General features: G+C 40.4%; 1 long non-coding RNA gene across 2 annotated transcripts; it reads left to right on the top strand.

Annotated features, from left to right (window-relative positions):
- Positions 1 to 149: 149 nt before the first annotated feature.
- On the top strand, positions 150 to 20,193 carry LOC121315507. 2 transcript variants are annotated; one of them, XR_005950280.1, is made up of 3 exons: positions 150 to 461; positions 5,278 to 5,338; positions 19,862 to 20,193. It is a non-coding gene; the product is annotated as an uncharacterized LOC121315507 (long non-coding RNA). The 2 variants fall into 2 exon arrangements; XR_005950279.1 differs by lacking the exon at positions 150 to 461 and adding an exon at positions 1,588 to 2,639 and having other exon boundaries at positions 19,862 to 20,191.
- Positions 20,194 to 20,471: the final 278 nt, after the last annotated feature.

Genomic DNA, 20,471 nt, shown 5'->3' with positions numbered 1-20,471 from the left:
TTTGATAAATTGGAGAATGAAGTCCTTACCTGTTTTAGCTACCAATTAATTAATGAATTGCATAGAGGGGAGAGGGGGGGGGGGGGGGGCAAGTCTGTGAAACTTTGTGTTAATAAATAATAATGCAAACTGGCGCGAGTGTGATTGTCATTACTAGATTGTATTGGCCTGATGCATCTCTGAATTAATGTAGAAGGTTTTGCTGTCGGTATTAAATTAAGTTAAACGGAAAGCACATTTGTCAGGAGTTGCTTGGAAAGCTCAGTAAGTTTAATCATTTGTAAATGAAAAAAAATAGTAAACATTATATGTTTAAAATAATTTAATAATTGTATTTATTTTCCCAGTGTATTAAAAAATATAATTACTCTAGCTAACAATTGGTGCACTCATAAACGTTGCCCCACGAGAACAAGCGCAGCAGGAAGTGGAAAGAGGCGGATGATACCTAATGAAAACAGGTACTGGAATTTTATAAATTCATTCATTCAATAATTTGTTCAACGGTGATCAAATCAAAACAATTAATTAAAATAGCTAAAAGAGTTTTGAAAACATTATTAATGTCAAAAGAATAATGATAATGGACAGGTCATGTCTGTCATCTATGCAAATCTCATTGTTCATATAGTTTATATTCTGCAATTGACTTTTGTGCTACTATTAATTCTATATTCTGCCCTTTGGACAAGAACAAAACAAAACAAAAACAAGCCGTTCTTGATTATGTATGTGCCTTATCAATATCCTGTACATCAGTATGAATTTTGTCTATGCTATTATATTAATTATTTAGAGCATATGAATTGTGAAGGTTGCTGTTTCTGTAACTCACGTCGAAGCATTCTGGTCAGTGGATTATTGTTCAAAGCCTTTTTAAGACATTAATAAGAGCATAACTTCATAACGCTGTTTAATTGGAAAATGCTAATGCAGTAATGTGGTATGTACACTTATTTTACATATATTACATTCTGCCTACGGGATCAAACTGTCGCTTTAAGGGGAGGGAGTGGGGCAGGACCAACTGTACTCTGGGTGATGTTAACGTGCACTACGGGTACTGTATTATTACACACATACAGATGTTGGTATTCACAGTACAATGGTATGTTATTTCTGTAAAAGGACGTTCAAGGGCAGCAGATTTTCAGAGCAAGTAATTATGTAATAAACTAAATAGAACGGATCCTTTATCAGTGTGAACATGTAGCATTTTATTTTGTTTCAGTTACATGCTGCATTCCTCAGCTGGTGCAGGGGTCTTAGAGCTCCGTGCGTAAAGCAATGCAGCAGAAGCGAATTAATGCCCCGGGGCTCGCTGGGGCTGCGGTGGTTGTCGAGCATCGCTGTTCTATGTATTGTGCTCATTTCCTTTGTATGCATGTATGTATGTATGTATGTATGTATGTAACACAAACGTGTAGAATAACAACCACTAGACAAGAATGCAACACACAGCTCCGCAGAGACTTTAATTCTGGTACCAATAACATAACAGGCATGGAGATATAATTTTGGTAATAATAATAATAATAATAATAATAATAATAATAATAATAATAATAATAATAATAATAATCTGGCGTTTATTATACATATCTGGCTATGTCGAATTAATATTCCATGTATTTTGAATATAATGTAATCCGTATATATCTGCCACTTTACACCGCAATACCATTTTCAGATGCATGGGGAAATAATGCCATTCTCTGATAAGCAAGGAATTTAAACTTTGAGATGCTCTCATAGCTTTTAGTGGGGATTTTCTTTTAACACTAATAGTGTATATTTCCAATGCGTTTGTTAAATTTAACAAGCTGCACATTTTTTTCTTGATGAGGAAATTGACCTAAATGTTGATATAATTCGTTTACATAAGCAGCTGTATGTTTATTTTCATTGCAGTGTAATTGTTTTTAAACACCATGGTGCACAACGTTGCAAATCCTCGTTTACGTCGGTTTTCTTTACACCTATGCAAAAACAACAACAAAAAAAGCATCATTTAAACCCGATTTGGAGCGCCGAGACTTCCCAGTGTTCTTTCTTTTGAGCCTCATGCACTGCTGTTGGGATGCAATGGGATTGTCAAGCTCCTGACCACATCTGGTGCAATTGGATTTTTCCCTTTTCTTTCCTCTTGCTTTTGTTCTCACAGCTGTGTACATTTCGCATGACACCCTGACTGATCCCTGACAGGTGACGAATCAGCACCAAGCAAGCAGCAGCGCTGAACAGCACCGTGAGCTCAAGCTCTTGCCGACTCTTTGGCGCCAGCCTCGTGACGTCACCCATTCAAAGCAGCACTGCAGCCAGTCCTCTCGGCGCCGGTCAGGCGGCTGCTATGGTGACGGGGTCTGTCAGTCAGCGCGCGCTCCCAGCTGATCAATGGGTCTGAGCGCTGAGAAATTGGAGTTTAATTTGTCACCTCGGCTCTTCTCCGCTCCGGGCACTCACACCTGCATCGATTTGCATTTCTTAAGTTACACTTTATTTGGAAAAGGGTCATTCCTCAGCATAGTTTTGTAACAGGAGATACTTACACATAATGAAATTCAGCTGCTCTGAGGCTCGACCAAAATGAAGCGCTGCTGTGCAGAAACCGAGGAAGGATGGGGCACTGTATAGGCCAAGTATTTGTACATGATTTATAATATTTATAGGTGATTATGTGGTAATTTGTAATGGTACTGCTTAAATTAAATCCCGCCAGCTAATTGCACGAGTGAAAATCTACTGTGCATAAATTGTCATTTTACATTTTACTAACTATTTTTACTGGAAAAACGAAATGGAGCTGTTTGTGTTGCGATCGACAGGCCTGCCAGTTGTTGCATAATGTATGTTTAGTAAAAACAGGATAATATAGTGTTTCTTAATGAGAAACCACTTTTTTCTCCCCAGTCAGACTGTCTAGTTGAGTATATTGCAATAGATAAGATTAAGTTTAGTAAGGCAGAAAGTATTTTTAAAGAGAAACTGCTTTTATTCTGTTTGTGACTGAAATGGACTGAGATAATAGTTCTTTGCTAGAAAGTAACATCTTTCCCCTGCCTGCAAATGTGTTGATAAATAAACTTGATTTAAACTATTTACTTGTTTAATTTTGTAAGCATTGAAGCGATAAAATATGTGATTACATGAAGATTATTGTAATGTTAGAAAAAAGATATACTAAATGTAAAGGAGATTTATGTAACTGCAACTGACCCAAGGCACAATGTAGGAGGTGTACTGCATTTTTATTCCTGCTAAACTACAAAGAACGTTTAATAGAAAACTAAACCTATTTAAATATAATGTTAAATGTAACATACATTCAAAACGTTGATTATCACGAGATTCTTCAACATGTAGTAATCTCTTTATTTTCAGGATTTGCTGTTCTTGAAAAATCCTTTAGCACCCCCAACTACCAATATACACATAATTGACAATTCTCTCAAGTGAGTCGATCTGGAACCACATTTTTACGTTCACGAAGGAGTTCCTGTTACTTTTGTCCCCATCACAATAATAACAACAACAAAGTTGAAGAGATAAGGCCTGGAAAACAATATGCGATTGTCAGTAAGCTGACGGGAGATCTGCAGGCTGGCGTCAGGAAGTCTGAGCCGCTCTCTTTTGCTGTTGATCCTGCTTTTTGCAGCAGCGCTCCCCACACAATCAGCATGTAGAACAACAATGCTGTAGGCAGAATCTTCTCTTCAAAGTGCTTCTTTTTTTTTTTAGGCTGATCCCTAATTTGAGTCTGTAACGCAACCCTGTTCACAATTCGGCCACTGTTTGTCCATTACCACCTGTGGGAAATCATCCCCATTGAGATCAAAAATTCAGGCAAACAACTCTTGTTCCATGAGAGCGCAACATTTGATGCTATAATACTTAAATGAGTTTGAGGCTAATTTTGAGAATGACCCACAATCATGTGTATTTAATTTCATACGTTCTCAGCATTAAAAAATAAAAACAAATCCAGCACAAACTTACAAATCATAATTACTACAGGTATATTTGCCATAATGTGTCATCCACTTAAAATGTCCCATCCTTAAAAGTGCAGTTTGCCATGTCTTTTCCTTCACAATTTTCTCTACTGCTATAGCATTTAAAACACTGAAAGTCTCGTCTGACACAGCACCGTCTCGTCCGTGTGTACAGGCAGTGGTATATCTGACCACCGGTAATTTCCATACCACAATGAAAGCAGGTAAATGTAGTCTCTATGCTTCTGAAAAGTAACTGCACGCAGCCTCCAGCCCCGAAAAAAAGTGCTTAAAACGAAGTGTAAATTTAACCCCGATAGAGTTTCAAAAGTGTTCAAAATTACACATTGTTGAGGAGAGAGAAAGAGGTTACCACGCTCCTGTCGCGTGCCGCAGTGTACACATAAAATAGTGGCGCACGACTCTTGTAGCAACATCGACCCTAGGGGCGTGGCTTTCGTGTTTAGCTATTGTTAGACCACAAAATAGTATAGGACGCAGCGTAGCAACTTGCGTCATTCCCGTGCAGAAACACGTCAACATCTAAATACAGTTAATGTTTTGAAGGTATCTTGTTAACCCAGACGATAGAGATCTAATATGAGTATTTCTATAATTACACATTTGGTTGAGGAGATTTCTGGAGAGAAGGGGAAAGAAGAAAGAGACGAGGGGAGAAAGAGGTTCGCCACGCTCCTGGTGCGTGACGAAGTGTACACTATGTAAAAATAGTGGCGCCACGATCTCCTTCTTGTCGCAACATCGCGACCATAAGGGGCGGGGACCTTTCGTGTTTAGCTAGTGTTAGACCACAAATAAGTATAGGACGCAGCGTAGCAAACTTGCGTCATTCCCGTGACAGAAGAAACACGTCACACATTCTAAAGACATTTACATGTTTTCAATTGGGTTTTCTATCTATCTATCTATCTATCTATCTATCTATCTATCTATATATCTATATATATATATATATATATATATATATATATATATATATATATATACACACACACACACACACACACACACACACACAACATCGTGTTTATCTATAAGCAATGTTATTTAGAAACACATTTTGGACTCTTAACATTTTTGTTGATTTATAGTTATTATTGAATACATTTGTGTCTGAACTGTGCCCAGACTCAACACATTTGAACTTTTTTGTGTATTTCTAGGAATTGATGTTTTGTTCAGGCTTATCTAACTCTATTACATATATTTGTATTTTTTATTGTGGTCAGTTAATTCATTAAATGTATGCATTCCTTCATTTAAGCTTCCAGACACCATTATTCAACACATCCAGAGGCTATACCTTTCATGGTTATTTTGTTTAGGTAAGTATATTATTTCAAATGTAGTTTAGTTATTAAATTCACTGTGTGGTCTGAGTTTAATCTGGTAGCTTGACAATGCATGGTGATTAAAGCATGCTCATCCAGTTAATCTACCAGGTTTTGAAAGGAAACAGTGGCAATACAGTAACTAAAGTCCTCTATCTACTGTTAAACTGTCATGCACAGGCAGCAATGCTAGCATCCACAAGCGACATTACTAATGTGCCTTTATTTTTGCATGTCAGATATTATTATAGGATTTGATTATTATTGTTATTGCTACAGGATTTTAGTATCACCATTACAATGTGTGCTGTTGTGTTCAAAGATTGGATTTTATGCATTCTTAATTTATGCAATCATCTTGAGTATCTAAATGAAGTATGATTTTAAACGACATTTTTACTGTCGTTTTAGCCACCTGGCTAGGTTTAATCACAACATGTAGAAAATCATAGATAAACTGACACTACACTGGCCTGTTACATTGTAAGTATGACTCTGCTCTTGTTAACGTTTAAAAAGTACAAAACAACAACAACAAAAAAAGATTACTTTGCAGGGCCACTGGAACTAGGGGTGCTGGGGATGTGGTAGCACCCACTGGCTTTGCATGGGTTCCATTATATACAGGGGTTACAGTTTTGTTCAATGGCTTTCAGCACCCCCACTTGTCCATTTTATTGGTCCATTTTATTCAATTCAAGACAAGATCTATGTGATACAAATAATGAGTTTACACTTAGAGCTTGAACCTGAGCTGGCTTAGGGTCGATCAAAGGTTCTTATTATTTGAGCCACCCTGTTTGCATTTGAGGACAGATCTAGCCCCTGAACTGTATGTGCATGTATAGCCCGTGATGTCATATTGACCACACCTTGTGTGAAGACATTACCCTGAGGCAGAAATGTTGAAAGCAACAGCAAGCCTGTCATTTGTGTCACTTGTGTGTTTCTATTTCAAGGTGGTCATTCCGTAGTAATTAAGATTTCATTTTCCATCAGTAATAGAGCAAAGCACCGAAAACTTGCATATCGGTACCATCTTCTTGTTAAACCCCTCTCATATGTAAATAATACCTGTTTCTTTAAATGTCCACTTCCAAAGTTTCTTCTTCAGGGGTATGTGGACAGTTAAAGAAACATGTGTTATTGTAAACATTTACACATCAGTCTGACAACTCTTCTTATATCTAAATGTAAACAAACTTTATCACCCATGAAAAACAAACCTATTCAACAAAAGCAAAACATTCGTTTAATAGCTAAAAAGAAAAATCTGCAGCTTCAAATTTGCAAGTGTGTACGTTGTCCCTCTAGAACTCAAGTTTATTCACCATATACCAACAATGCATCACGGTACTATCAGTGATACAATTAAAAAAATAAAGCCTTTCATAAATCTAATGATTTCCTTCTAGGGGGCGAATGCAGTCTTTGTTTAAAACTGGTGTGCTTTGGCCCTGAAGCTGTTTTATTCTAGATCGAGGTACCCACAAACCCAACATTTAATCTTAATGATACCTATCAAAATACGACCACAGGTAACCTTTATAGATATGTGTGAAATTGTTTATTTCTGACAATAAACATTTGTGTCAGCTATTTATCCCACATAAATTATACATGTTTAAAAGTCTTTTCACATTATAGCAGAAATATAAAAGTCTGGTTGTATTTTGGAATCCTCTGCCTCTGTCTCTCTCAGTGTTCTGTTGTGTGAGAAACAATCCCAACTTCCTGTTGCTGTTGTTTGTGCTTGTTTGACGCTGACAATGGGGGCGTTGCCCATAAGTGTATGTGGCAAACGTGAGCCTTCTCAGGGACCGATGTATTCACATTAGTGCAAAACACAGACCAAAGCTATTGCAGAGCCCCCACTGGAGCAGGCCACTTTTAGGATGGCTGCATTTACTTTACAAAAAAAAATACCTAAGCTGCCTCAGAGTCGGTCTAAAAGTGGCTAGTGTAACAGGGGTAATACTGTGTGTTCTACTACATGTTCTACAGTGTGTCAAGCAAAAGCAATGGGAACACTGCTTGGTAAATCAAGCCACCTGTTTAGTTTTTTTCTGAGCCACACCTCCTGTAGAATAAGAAGAATGGTCATCATTAGTTACAACAAAGCAACTCACTGCTGTTTGTAACACGCCCCCTTTATCAAGTGCAGGTGGAGGTGGCAACCAATAATGGGCACCATTTAAATGTGAGTAGCAGCTGTAACACATGCCCGTATAGAATAAAACAAGGACCAGTGAAACCTTGTGAATCTACCAATCAACCCACGCTGAGAGCTCCCATGGGCTCTGGACAGCAGCCCTCCAGAAGACATCTCCTGGCAGTTTGGAGTTGTTTTGCAGCAGCAGACAGCTGTTACATTTGAGGGAGCCAGGCTTTTTGTTACAGCAGCCTCTGAGGGCAAAAGGTTAACCAGACTAAAGGAAAGTTTAATCTCTTTTGAAAATGACTGCATTGACTGAGAGGCAAAAGTGTTTTTTTTGGTACGATCCTATTTTGAACTTTTTGCAGCGATCAAATATTTTCTGTTTACGGGAGATGTTTGCAAATCAGTCCAGCATAACTAGAAATCAGTGTATACTTGTATATCTGTAAGTTATTGCCTTTGGATAATAGCTCTAAATGGATCACACTTACATAAATGTCATGATAACTGCATGTTTGCATTAAAGTTTCTACATGTTTTAAAATCCATTATCTTTCCCTCCATTTGCATTTCACTTATTGTTTAAAAATATATAATTTTATAAAAATCTTTGAAATTTGTAGAGCAGCCTTGTCTACTAAATTGATCTGCACATGACAGGACTCTGTACACATGCTGTCTATCCTTCTTTTGTGAAACCGCAGGGAAGGGGAATGGCTCCTAGTTAAGTAGTTCCCTGTTAGTCGACATTCTTACAGAGAAGCATTGAGGACTACCATGGTATTGTACTTTCATTGATGTTTTTTTTTTTTTTTTTAACTTTGTTTATTTTTTTTTATAAATTAACAAGTTACACCAGGGATTTTCAACTGGGGGTACGCATACGATTACAATACACTTTGTAGTTAATATAACAGTTGAAATGTGAAGCATATTTTTGCTCCTTTCACTATAATGTTTCTTTTAACGTTACATTTTTAAGCCAGTAAAATGCAATACAAAAACTTTGGAGTTTATAGCACGTTATCTGTCAGCACCCCAAAGCACATATTGTTACATTGAGCACCTTTAGACATGATACCACAGTGGCCCTGGCATTGCATGGTGCCAGTCATATCATTCTTTAGACATGATACCACAGTGGCACTGGCATTGCATTGTCTCAGTCAGGTCATTATTTTGTCCTTGGTCTGTTTTTGCTCTTTGCCAAGATTCATTGCTCTCTGATGCATATTTCTTCCCTTGGATACCTGGAAACAACTTGCACCACACCCTGCTTGTGAAAAATGTCAAGTCTACAATAAGTAGCATGGTTCAAATATGAATAATATTATAAACTAAAATATTATTTACTATTGAATTGCAATGACGCAATTGCCTGTTCGCTATCTTATTTATGTGGCTCGCCACTTGAAAAGAGACTCCAAAAAATGGGTATGGGCAGAACAACCAAACCTTCCCTTATGAGTTAAATTTACATTTTGAGGCTTTGTTTGTAGTTTACATGCACAACATAATGCTTGCCGTGTGTTGACTATTTATCTTGTTCTTTTTGTCCATCAATTGGCCAGAGTACACTCTCAGTTCAAGTTTTTCATGGGTTAAAGTTTGATAATTGTAGATGCCGAGAATGTGAGCCAATGATGGCTTTGCCCTTCTAGATATTATATAGATTCTTATATATATATATATATATATATATATATCTATTTGTCTTTCACACACATCCTGGACATGTTCCCTACCACCAGACTCGCAGCTGCAAAGATGTTTATGTGGAACAGGATCGTAAATTTTGTGAAGCAGTGGAAAGCCATTTCCTTTTCACCCTATGGGCCATGTACAAGTGCTTATATCTTCCATGTTAACTACTCAGAATTGTAAAGGGGGTGGGTGGGCGACTGACAAAGCATGCCAAGCACTAAAGGGCAAGTTAGTTATTAACAGATGTGGCAGTTATAAAATGATTTGGGGGTCTCAATAAGGTGCATTCTGTGGCTGTCCTTTTCTTGAGCAGGACCATGACTTCATTACTATGTCAATTCTGGGAAAGGGCCATGATTTAGTACTACAGTTGGCTAGATCCATATGGAGCTGATGAGCCGTTGAAAGTAACCACTGCTGGAATCTGCCTCCAACTTTGTTCCCAGGATGGCCAGTGAAAATAAGACGTTGGTAAGGCTTCACAGATGATTGAAATAAGTAGAAGTGACTGCTGTCCTGTTTAATATTTTTAACTGATAATTTGTTTGTGTAGTTGTTAGAACTATTGATTTGATTCCAGGATACCTACGTGAAATGGGTCCTGGAAACTAGAAAGGTGTTAGTAATGTGAAAAAGGCTGTCACTTAAGCCTGCTTCACAATGTAAGACTTTTTATGTTTGTAAGCAAATTCTCACAAAACCTTGTGGCGTTACACACAAAAAAAAGTGTGTTCTCAACTCTGTAAAAGCAATTGGCACCAAACAGACTACAGTAAGGGCAGCCTGTCTAATAGTGGCCTGTATGTGTGTATCTACCATAAATATAAGGAAATTATTTACCGAGATAGATTGTTTGATAGATTTACTACAGGGATTTGTAACTGCACATTTTTTACATCATTATCAACAGCCACAATTTGCTGTGTTTTAGCACTGACTGCTTGTTTGAGACTACTGGCATACTTAACTTAATTACATAGCTGGTCCTGTGCAACTGAATGGCTACAAGGTAAAACATCCTAGGGGCTGTTGCATAAAATTTAAGCAATGCTCTATCACCATACAAAATGACGGTTGACAAAAAATGACATCTTGTGGAAGGAAGAAACGGGCACGTAACTGCCTTGGTGCTGAGAACAGGTTTGTTAAGAGAAAATGGAATTTGGTGTTATTTGCTTTACATCAGACCACAAAAACATATTGTACCGATATTTGGGATCCCGAAATATTGAACATTTAGTATTCTGAACTTCCCTACATGAGGCCTCACTAGCTGATGGTAATGCAGGCAATTTCAAATATAAAATGTTCGATACACTGAACAAAAGGACCAAGGAGGATAAAGGGCCTCGGGAAAGGCAATGCTGGCAGCGGTAATTCTAGCAGTGGTGTGGGGCCCTCTGGCAGTGGCAACACTGGCAATGACAACGCTGGTAGTGGCAATGCTGGCAGCAGTGGGGGGCACTCCAGCAGTGGCAATGCTGGCAGCAGTGGGGGCACTCCAGCAGTGGCAATGCAGGCAGCAGTGGGGGCACTCCAGCAGTGGCAATGCTGGCAGCAGTGGGGGCACTCCAGCAGTGGCAATGGAGGCAGTGGCAGCTGGCAGCAGTGAGGGGCACTCCAGCAGTGGCAACGCTGGCAGTGGCAATGCTGGCAGCAGTGAGGGGCACTCCAGCAGTGGCAACGCTGGCAGTGGCAATGCTGGCAGCAGTGTGGGGCACTCCAGCAGTGGTAACGCTGGCAGTGGCAATGCTGGCAGCAGTGTGGGGCACTCCAGCAGTGGCAACGCTGGCAGTGGCAATGCTGGCAGTGGTGTGGTGCCCTCTGGATGTGCCGCTGGAGACGGCAATGGCCCCTCCCCTTTTTGCGCTGGAGACGGCTCCCCCTTCATGTGTCCACACTTTCTTTACGGTCCATGTCTTTATTTAAACCTGCAGTTCTGTCTCTGAGCTTCCAGGGGCTCTATCCCATTCTCGCACCACATGTGACAGGGTAGTGTCACTGGTAAGTTTTGCTACCATCAGGGTGAGAGCTATTGTGCACTTTTATTAACAAAATAACAACCAAAAACACACTAAGAAACAAATAGAGATGCAGTGGCCAAAATAAACATTTGAAACAAACAACAAAACACTACTGTACCTTCGCCCTACAATACAGCACAGCACAGCACAGCACACACAGCATAGCATAGCATAGCACACTTCACCAACACATCCACACTCACACCAACATTAACAACACTAACATTCCCTTTCTATACACCTGTGGCTGGAGCCTAATTAATCATTAATTATCCCATTATGGTCCCATCCACACTCCCACGTGTGTTCTGGCAGGAAGGAATTTAACCCCTTCCTTGCCAACCCAATATTCCCCCCCCCCCCACACACCCACACATTACACTGGCATTTGTGACGTCCTGAATGTGGTACGGTCACATGCCAGTGTCACTCTTTCAAAGGATGGGCATGATGAATTGGTTGATAAAGCTTTCAGTATAAGCTGTTTCCCTTATGTTAAATCAATTTAGAAATGGTTTTCTAATGCGTCATTACATTTAAAATACTTTTATTTTGTTATTTGTATACTTACTTTCAATAAGAAATCTTGGAATTGTGTAGAAGATTTAGGACCTATAACTAAGGCCAGGTGACAGTTTAGATATTTAAAAATGTTATCTGTAGTGATAAAACAGTAAAATTGGAAATACTGAAGTGCATTCTGTGCGTTTGTATGTTAAGTAAAATATGCTCTTTTTTGGTTATCAGTATCATTTCTTGGTAAACTTGCATGGCACAAATGTAAAGTTTTATTTTCATTTTTCTAACAATGCACACAGATTTGTGAGGGGAAGGTGGACCAGACTTGTACAGACATGTCTTTTAAACTGTATGGGAAATCATGAACTAGTATTTGATATGTTAACCACTCTATGACACTGTTTTATTTTCTAAGATCATTCCATAGTCATAAAACTGACAAACCTTTTGGTGGTAGTGGTGGGTGGGGGGTGGGGATTTGCACTGGGTGTGTTTGAAATTGATAAGCTGAACAAAAGTGTTATCTGTTGTAGAAGGTCACAGGTGTACAGTATAAATATGTAGGTAAATTATCAACAATGCACCGAGACACAATATCAACTGTCAATCAAAATACAATGACTGCATAGATCTGCTTCTTTCCCCTCACATTCTTGAGAATGTTTAGCCTTTATATATTAAACTACCGTTTATGTAATTAAAAAAAAAAAAAAAAAAAAAAAAATTAAAATATATATATATATATATATATATATATATATATATATATATATATATATATATATATAGATAGATAGATATATAATATATATAAATATATACAGTGCCTTGAAAAAGTATTCATCCCCAATCCCTTTTTTCACATTTAAGAATCTCACAGCCTGGGATTTTGATGCATGATTGGGAATTTTTATTTGTAAGTCACATATTCTTCTTCACAGAGTCCCCACCAGAAAGAAAGAAAATAGTAAACAATAAAATAATAAAAATTAAGAAACTGAAACGTCATCATTTTTAAGTATTCATCCCACTGGGTCAATACTAAGTTGAACCACCTCTGGCAGCTATTACAGCCAGTAGTCTTTTCGGATAGGTCTCTATTAACTTTGCACACCGTGATGGAGCAATATTTGCCCATTCCTCCTTGCAAAATTGCTCAAGCTGTGTCAAGTTAGTTGGGGAATGGTGATGGACAGCAATTTTGAGGTCTTGCCACAGATTTTCGATGGGATTAAGGACAGGACTCCGACTGGGCCACTCAAGGACATTTTAAGCCACCCCAGTGTTGCTCTGGCAGTGTGCTTTGGATCACTGTCCTGTTGAAAGACAAACTTCTTCCGCAGTTTAAGTTTTTTGGCAGAGGGGCGCAGGTGTTCATCCAGGATTTCTCTGTATTGTGCGCTATTCATCCTCCCATCAATCCTGACAATACTGCCAGTCCCTGCTGTTGAAAAGCTTCCCCATAACATGATGCCACCACCGCCATACTTTACGGTGGGGATGGTGTTACCTGGCTGGTGTGCAGTGTTTGATTTGTGCCACACATACCGATTAGCGTTCAAGCCAAAAAGTTCCACTTTAGTCTCATCAGACCACAAAACGTTCTGCCACTGCGGTATCTTCTAGTTGACGTTTTGCGAACTCTTTGCGGGTAAGGATATGGATTTTTTTTCAGCCAGTGCTTCTTCCTTGCCACTCTCCCATAAAGACCCTTTTTGTTTTGTTTTGTGGAATGCTTTGGAGATTGTTGATACATGAACATCATCGTCCATCACAGCCACGGACGTCTGTAACTCATTCAGAGTCACAGTTGGCCTCATAGTAGCTTCCCTAAGAAGTGCCCTTCTTGTCCGGCAACGAAGTTTAGAGGAGCGGCCTGATCTAGGCAGTGTGGTGGTAGTGATGTTCAATGCCTTTGAAATGGTTTTGTACCCTTCCCCAGATTTGTATTGTCCTATAAATACATACCTGACTTGCTTAGAATGTTCTTTTGTCTTAATTTTGATTCTTTCTTTTGAAAGTCTCTATCGTACTGGGGGACCATACAGAGAGAGCGGTATTTATCCTCAAAGATTAATTTAAAGCAGGTGATCCACTAATTTCTTACACAGGTGGAGTCCATCAACAAATTGTGTAACTTGTTGAGGTAGTATATTGCACCTGAGCAAATTTAGGCTTGCAATTACAAAGGGTATGAATACTTTTTTAATCTGATAATTTCTGTTTTTCATTTGTGGTAAATTGTTGAAAGCTTTTGTAATTTTTCTTCTGATTTGACATGGTGCTCAAGGCTTTGTAGATCAGTGGGAAAAAATCCTAATTTAATCTATTTCAAATTCTGAATCTTAGACTCTTAAATGTTAAAAAAGGGATGGGGGCTGAATACTTTATCAAGGCACTGTATATATAGATATATATAGAATAATAGATGGGCTTCAGTGAGTTACAGGAAAATAATTTTGTGGAATTGTTTTCCTGTAACTTACTGAAGAGGCCCATCTATTATTTTTTATAATACATGGATATCCTTGTGATGCTAATATTAAAGAATATGAGGTTCAGCAGTATAGTTCGGGTTTTGTAAACCTAGTGTTTCAGTGCTGTACAGATGTTCTGTATCGTTATCCATTTCTCCAGTTTCTCTGAGACACGAATGTACCAGCTTTACTTTTTTTTTTAACGTTTTCATTTTGTTGATCATTAATGAACATTCCTGTACTGTGGGTGTTGTCGAGTGATTGAAAACAAGACATTCTGTGTTTGAATTGAAAGTGATGGTCTCGGAGTTGAATGGGCCAAAGTTCAAGTATATTTTCCTCTGGAGGAATTTTTACTTTTTTACGTCACTACTGTGGTATTATGCCTTTTTTTTTTTTTTAACTGGCTCAGGATGCAAATATATCCTTCATCCATATATATATATATATATATATATATATATATATATATATATATATATATATATATATATATATATATATATATTGTGAGATAGCAGGGAGGGGGTTAAAATCCTTCCCTGCTAAAAACCTTGTGAGAATGCACATTTGGGTGTTATGGGGTTTAATTGTTTAATTGTTTTATTGTTTAGTAATCCCCTGCACCTGGTGGTAATTGTAAATTAGAGCCAGGCAGCCAGTCTGTTCCAGGCTGCTGCTGAGAGAAGAGCCCGACTGTGTGAGTGAGCAGTCGTATTGAGGTATTGTGTAAGGGTGTGTTTTTGAATGTTTGTGGCAGGTAAACGGTTTAGCCGTCCTGCGTGATAGTTAGGTTCCTGTTTGTTTAGTGAGTGCTCCAAATAGGAGCTAGGTGTTTGTTTTGTGTTTATTTCATTTGGTGTTTATTAAAAGTGAGCGCTGTTTCAGTAGAATCCTGTGTGTTGGGTCGTGATTCAGAAGGGAGAAGAACCCGTGAGAGCCTGTGTGGCAAGCAAAAAGGTGACATATGGTACCAGAAGTGCCCTTCTGACTCAACACGCAACAATGGATTTGCAGGAGCTCATAGCTCAAATAAAGAGAAACACTGCTGCTCTAATTGAGCAAAATAAGAAGTGGGAAGTGGAACTGGGACTTCCAGAGCCGGAACCAACGGCGCTGGTGTCAATGTTTAAGAAGTGGGTGAGACACTGGAGCCGCCGCTCCCAGAGCCCAGAGGGGAGGAGCCGCCGCTCCCAGAGCCCAGAGGGGAGGAGGTGCCGCTCCCAGAGCCCAGAGGGGAGGAGGTGCCGCTCCCAGAGCCCAGAGGGGAGGAGGAGGAGGAAGTGAGGTGCCCACCTCCATCACCCCAGCGAACCAGTCCGGCACTGCTAGGTGCGGTCCCTTGCCCCTTGCTCCTGGACACCCTGCCGGTCTTCCTAGACCTTCCTGCGCTGGACCTGGAGCCCAGGAATCTGCAGCATTGGCCACAGCTTTTCCCCTGGTTCCCTGCTCCGCTCTTCCCGAGCACCCAGTTCGCTGGGCTGCTGCCAGACGTCACTGGTGCTCCCCCTGTTCGCTGCTTCGCTTCCCCTGGGTGATCGGACATCACTGCGCTGGTCCCCAGTGGAAGATCTCTGTCCACTGCTGCATCCTCCTGTTCCCCGGTCATCGCTTCAGTCGGCCATGTCATCCCGGTGGGGTCCCTTGTCGCCGGTTCAAGCTCCCTTCCCGGAGGTGCCGGAAGATTCGACCCACCCTCAAGCCCGCCCGTGGAAGAGGGCGGAAATGGACATTTCGGGACTTGAGTGTGGGTGGTTGTGTTTTAGGGGAGGGGGTGGCCTTGGTATGGCCGATCAGTGTTTCACACTTGGGGGGAGGATGTGTGAGATAGCAGGGAGGGGGTTAAAATCCTTCCCTGCTAAAAACCTTGTGAGAATGCACATTTGGGTGTTATGGGGTTTAATTGGGTAATTGTTTTATTGTTTAGTAATCCCCTGCACCTGGTGGTAATTGTAAATTAGAGCCAGGTGCAGGGTATTTAAGAGAGGCAGCCAGTCTGTTCCATGCTGCTGCTGAGAGAAGAGCCCGACTGTGTGAGTGAGCAGTCGTATTGAGGTATTGTGTAAGGGTGTGTTTTTGAATGTTTGTGGCAGGTAAACGGTTTAGCCGTCCTGCGTGATAGTTAGGTTCCTGTTTGTTTAGTGAGTGCTCCAAATAGGAGCTAGGTGTTTGTTTTGTGTTTATTTCATTTTGTGTTTATTAAAAGTGAGCGCTGTTTCAGTAGAATCCTGTGTGTTGAGTCGTGATTCGGAAGGGAGAAGAACCCGTGAGAGCCTGTGTGGCAAGCAAAAAGGTGACAAAATATATATATATATACACACACACACACACACACACTGAGTGTACAAAACATTAGGAACACCTGCTCTTTCCATAAAATAGACTGATGAGGTAAATCCAGGTAGATGAAGGGGAGACAGGTTAAAGAAGGATTTTTAAGCCTTGACACAATTGAGACATGGCTTGTGTATGTGTGCCATGCAGAGGGTAAATGGGCAAGACAAAAGATTTAAGTTCCTTTGAACGGGGTATAGTAGTAGGTGCCAGGCGCACTGGCAGAGTGTGGCAAGAACTGCAACGCTGCTGGGTTTTTCACGCTCAACTGTTTCCCGTGTGTATCGAGGATGGTCCACCACCCAAAGGACGTCGCAGGACAGTGGTCAGAAACGGCTCATTGATGAAAGAGCCTGACATGAATTGTGCGGAGCAACAGACGGGCTACAGTTAGTCAACTGACAGTCCAGTACAACATTGGTGCCGAAAGACCCATAAAAGAATGCACAACTCATCGTACCTTGACACGAATGGGGTATGGCAGCCGACCACCTAACAGAGATCCACTTCTTTCAGAAAAACACAAGGAACTGCAGTTGCAGTGGGCTAAGGAACGAAAACACTGGACACTGGAAGATTGGAAAAACATTGCCTGGTCTGATGAATCCCAGTTCCTGCTGTTTCATGCTGATGGGAGGACTAAGGTATGGAGAAAACCACATGAATACAAGCATCCATCATGTCGTGTGTCAATATTGCAGGCTGGTGTTGGTGGTGTGATGGTGTGGGATGTGTTTTCATGGCACACACTGGGCCCCTTGATAAAAGTGGAGCAGCGTTTGAATGCCACAGGATATCTGAACATCATTCCCAAACAGGTGCATCCCTTTATGGCAGTAGTGTATCCATCTGCTAATGGATTTTTTCAGAAGGATAATGCCTCATGCCACAAGGATAGGATTGTCCAGGAATGGTTCCAGGAACATGACAGTCAGTTCAGCTGGCCTGCCCAGTCACCAAATCTCAATCCAATTGAGCAACTGTGGGATGAGATGGAACGAGCTATTCAGAGTAGAGTTCCACTACCAGCCAACTTGACACAACTGTGGGAAGCATTGGAGTCAACATGGGCCAGCATCCCTATGGAACGCTTTCGACACCTTGTAGAGTCCATGCCCCGACGAATTGAAGATGTTTTGAGGGCTAAAGGGGGTGCTACTCAATATTAAGAAGGTGTTCCTAATGTTTTGTACACTCAGTGTGTGTGTGTGTGTATATATATATATATATATATATATATATATATATGTATATATATATGTTTACTCGAACTGATCTATTTTCATGACACTATATAAATGTGGCTGTGTCGCGTAGACCGACACAGCGCATCCACATGTCCCGACACAGCGCATCCACATGTCCCAGGACGGTTTACTTGGCACCATGACCAGGTCCTGCGATGTTTGGCCTTAGCATTGGAAGACAAGCGTAACCTGACTAATAAGTTGCCACCAGTTCCATCAAAGCATTACACACAAAAAACAATATTCCTCCATCCAGGAGATCAACCACCAAGAAAAGGTGTTAAAACCAAGCCTCGCCCAGGACAACTGGAAGCTGCTAGAGACTGAAAGATGCTGGCAGATGTTGGTCAATGGCATATTTTTCCACCTGAGATTGCCACCACTAACCTTCGACCAGACAGTGTCTTGTGGTCTGGATCAGCATGCCTTGTTCATCTGGTAGAGTTAACAGTGCCATGGGAGGATGCTGTGGATGAGGCGTATGAGAGAAAGAAACTTCGGTATGCTCAACTAGCTGCTGAAGCGGAACAGCGAGGATGGAGAGTCCAAGTTTACCCAGTGGAGGTGGGTTGTCGAGGATTTGTGGCAAACTCTACAACCCAGTTTCTCAGAGACGTCGGGTTCTGTGGCCAAGAGTTGCGTCGCACAGTGAAGAACTTATCTGAAGCAGCAGAAAGGAGCAGCAACTGGCTGTGGATGAGACGGAAAGATTCTGGATGGGGATCTCAAGCACAATAGAAAGAAAGCAACGCTGATGTACCGGTAAGTAAGCTGGGCTGAGCTGAGTGGGGGATGGAGGGGGGGTGATGCTGGGATGCCAGAATCATTTTTGAGCCCTCTTGAGGTGTCGTGGGCTAGTCAATGAAAAACCGAGGATGGAAGGTGCCCACTTGAAGACCCCAGAGATGTACCATACTTAGCTCAATCCAGACGGTTGTCATGCTGATACGCTGGGGAGACCGCACTGGGTTGATCCCCTAAGCCAGCATCACAGCCGTTGTGTGTGCTGATGTGCTGGGAAGGCAAAATGAGCTGATCCCTGGAGCCAGCATTACACTTCAGCAATCAACACCAGACAGAAGGATATCTACATCATCAAATGGAAAACAATGCAAATTAATGGAGGTGCAGATGGATCACATTAGTTTACTGCAAAGCTACTTCTTAGTTGGTGCTTATCTTGGCGAGAGCCGAGTTCAAATCAGCATGAGGTTCAACAACTACTCTCATGTAATGGAAATCATAATCTTAAAGCTTTCACTCTTTATCTAATTAATCCTTCCTGGGATATTTAAACAAAAAATAAACTAAGAAGACCATCCTTAGTTAATTGTAGGGCATCCATGTTGACTTATTCAGTTGGTAGTACTGACTAGCACTGACAAGTATTTGCTAAAGTTGCTTATTGTTGTAGGCTGAGGAATAGTCACAAGTACCATTGCAGTAAATCAAAAGCCTCTTTGGCATTATCTAGTTTCCTTTTTGGCTCTGAAGGTTCGAACAGATGTCAGGAGAGAGGACAAAATGGATTTCACCCACAGAGAGGAGCTTTTCTTGCCATTACTAATGGGAAGCTCCTTGAAATGCTAATGCACAGTTTTTGTTGCTGGGTTTGCATAGTGATGGTGGGAAACAGCTCTGATCCTAGCAGACTCTTTTGTTATTAAGCAAGGAAATCTGCTCTTTTAAAACATCTAAGCGCTTGGAGTGGTGTGACCACTTGCTAGTCAGGGAATATAAAAAAATGAAACAATTTAGAGCTATAGAAAACCTTTACCCAAAGTTTGGCACCTATGCATTTACAGTACTACATCACTTGTGGTGACACCACTGTTTAAAAGATTAGGAAATGTACCCAGAACATCAAAAGACATTAATATTTTACAAAAGATAATATTCTTTACTACAGTTCTTAACTCCTAATACAGTGTGCATAGCAGACAATGTATTTGAGGGAGAGTTTGTCTGCAGGAGTACTAAAATAAACTAAAGTGTCTGTAAACAGTAAACACACAGAATATGTTAATAACTGGATGTAATATGTTTGGCTGTAGGTGGGTGCATGTGATGAATGCTGCCTAACATCTGCACCTGGAAGATCCATATATTGTGACGTGTCTCACCCAACCAGAGGGAACGAAGCTCTCAAATTCCAGTGTTGAACTCCAGATCTACAGAGTATGCAGTGTCCTTTTAATACAGTTTTGTCCAACCCATAACCTGTGTCCAAAAACGCCTGTTTCAATAATGTCTTTGTCACTTCTGTATAGCACTGCTATGACCACTGGAGATGACCAACCACAATGTAAAAAATAAAAAGAAACATGAAAACAGCTTTGTGATGGCCTTAAAAACTGATGGAATCTTAACTTTTGCAGCTAAAGGAAGAAGTGGGCAGCAGAACTAAACACAACTTCTAGGAAATCTGGCTACCAGAACAGATACCATCTAGTGTTTTACCTTTAATAGTAGTGGGTAATTAACAATACAAGATTGTCTGATAACAAATGTTGTTCTTTAGTGGAAGCTTGTGAAAACTACACAATCATTTAAACATACAAGAAGCAAAAACATTTCAGTTTTTATATTTTAAAAGTCACAGTAACATGTAGTTTACTTGATCATTTTGTTCACAACTGTTGGTTTCAGGAAACAAGAAAGGGT

This window comes from Polyodon spathula, chromosome 5 (genome assembly GCF_017654505.1).
Source record: "Polyodon spathula isolate WHYD16114869_AA chromosome 5, ASM1765450v1, whole genome shotgun sequence".
In the NCBI taxonomy this organism is placed as follows: Eukaryota; Metazoa; Chordata; class Actinopteri; order Acipenseriformes; family Polyodontidae; genus Polyodon; species Polyodon spathula.
The sequence above is the reverse complement of the archived record's forward strand: the minus strand, read 5'-3'. Positions and strand labels throughout refer to the sequence as shown.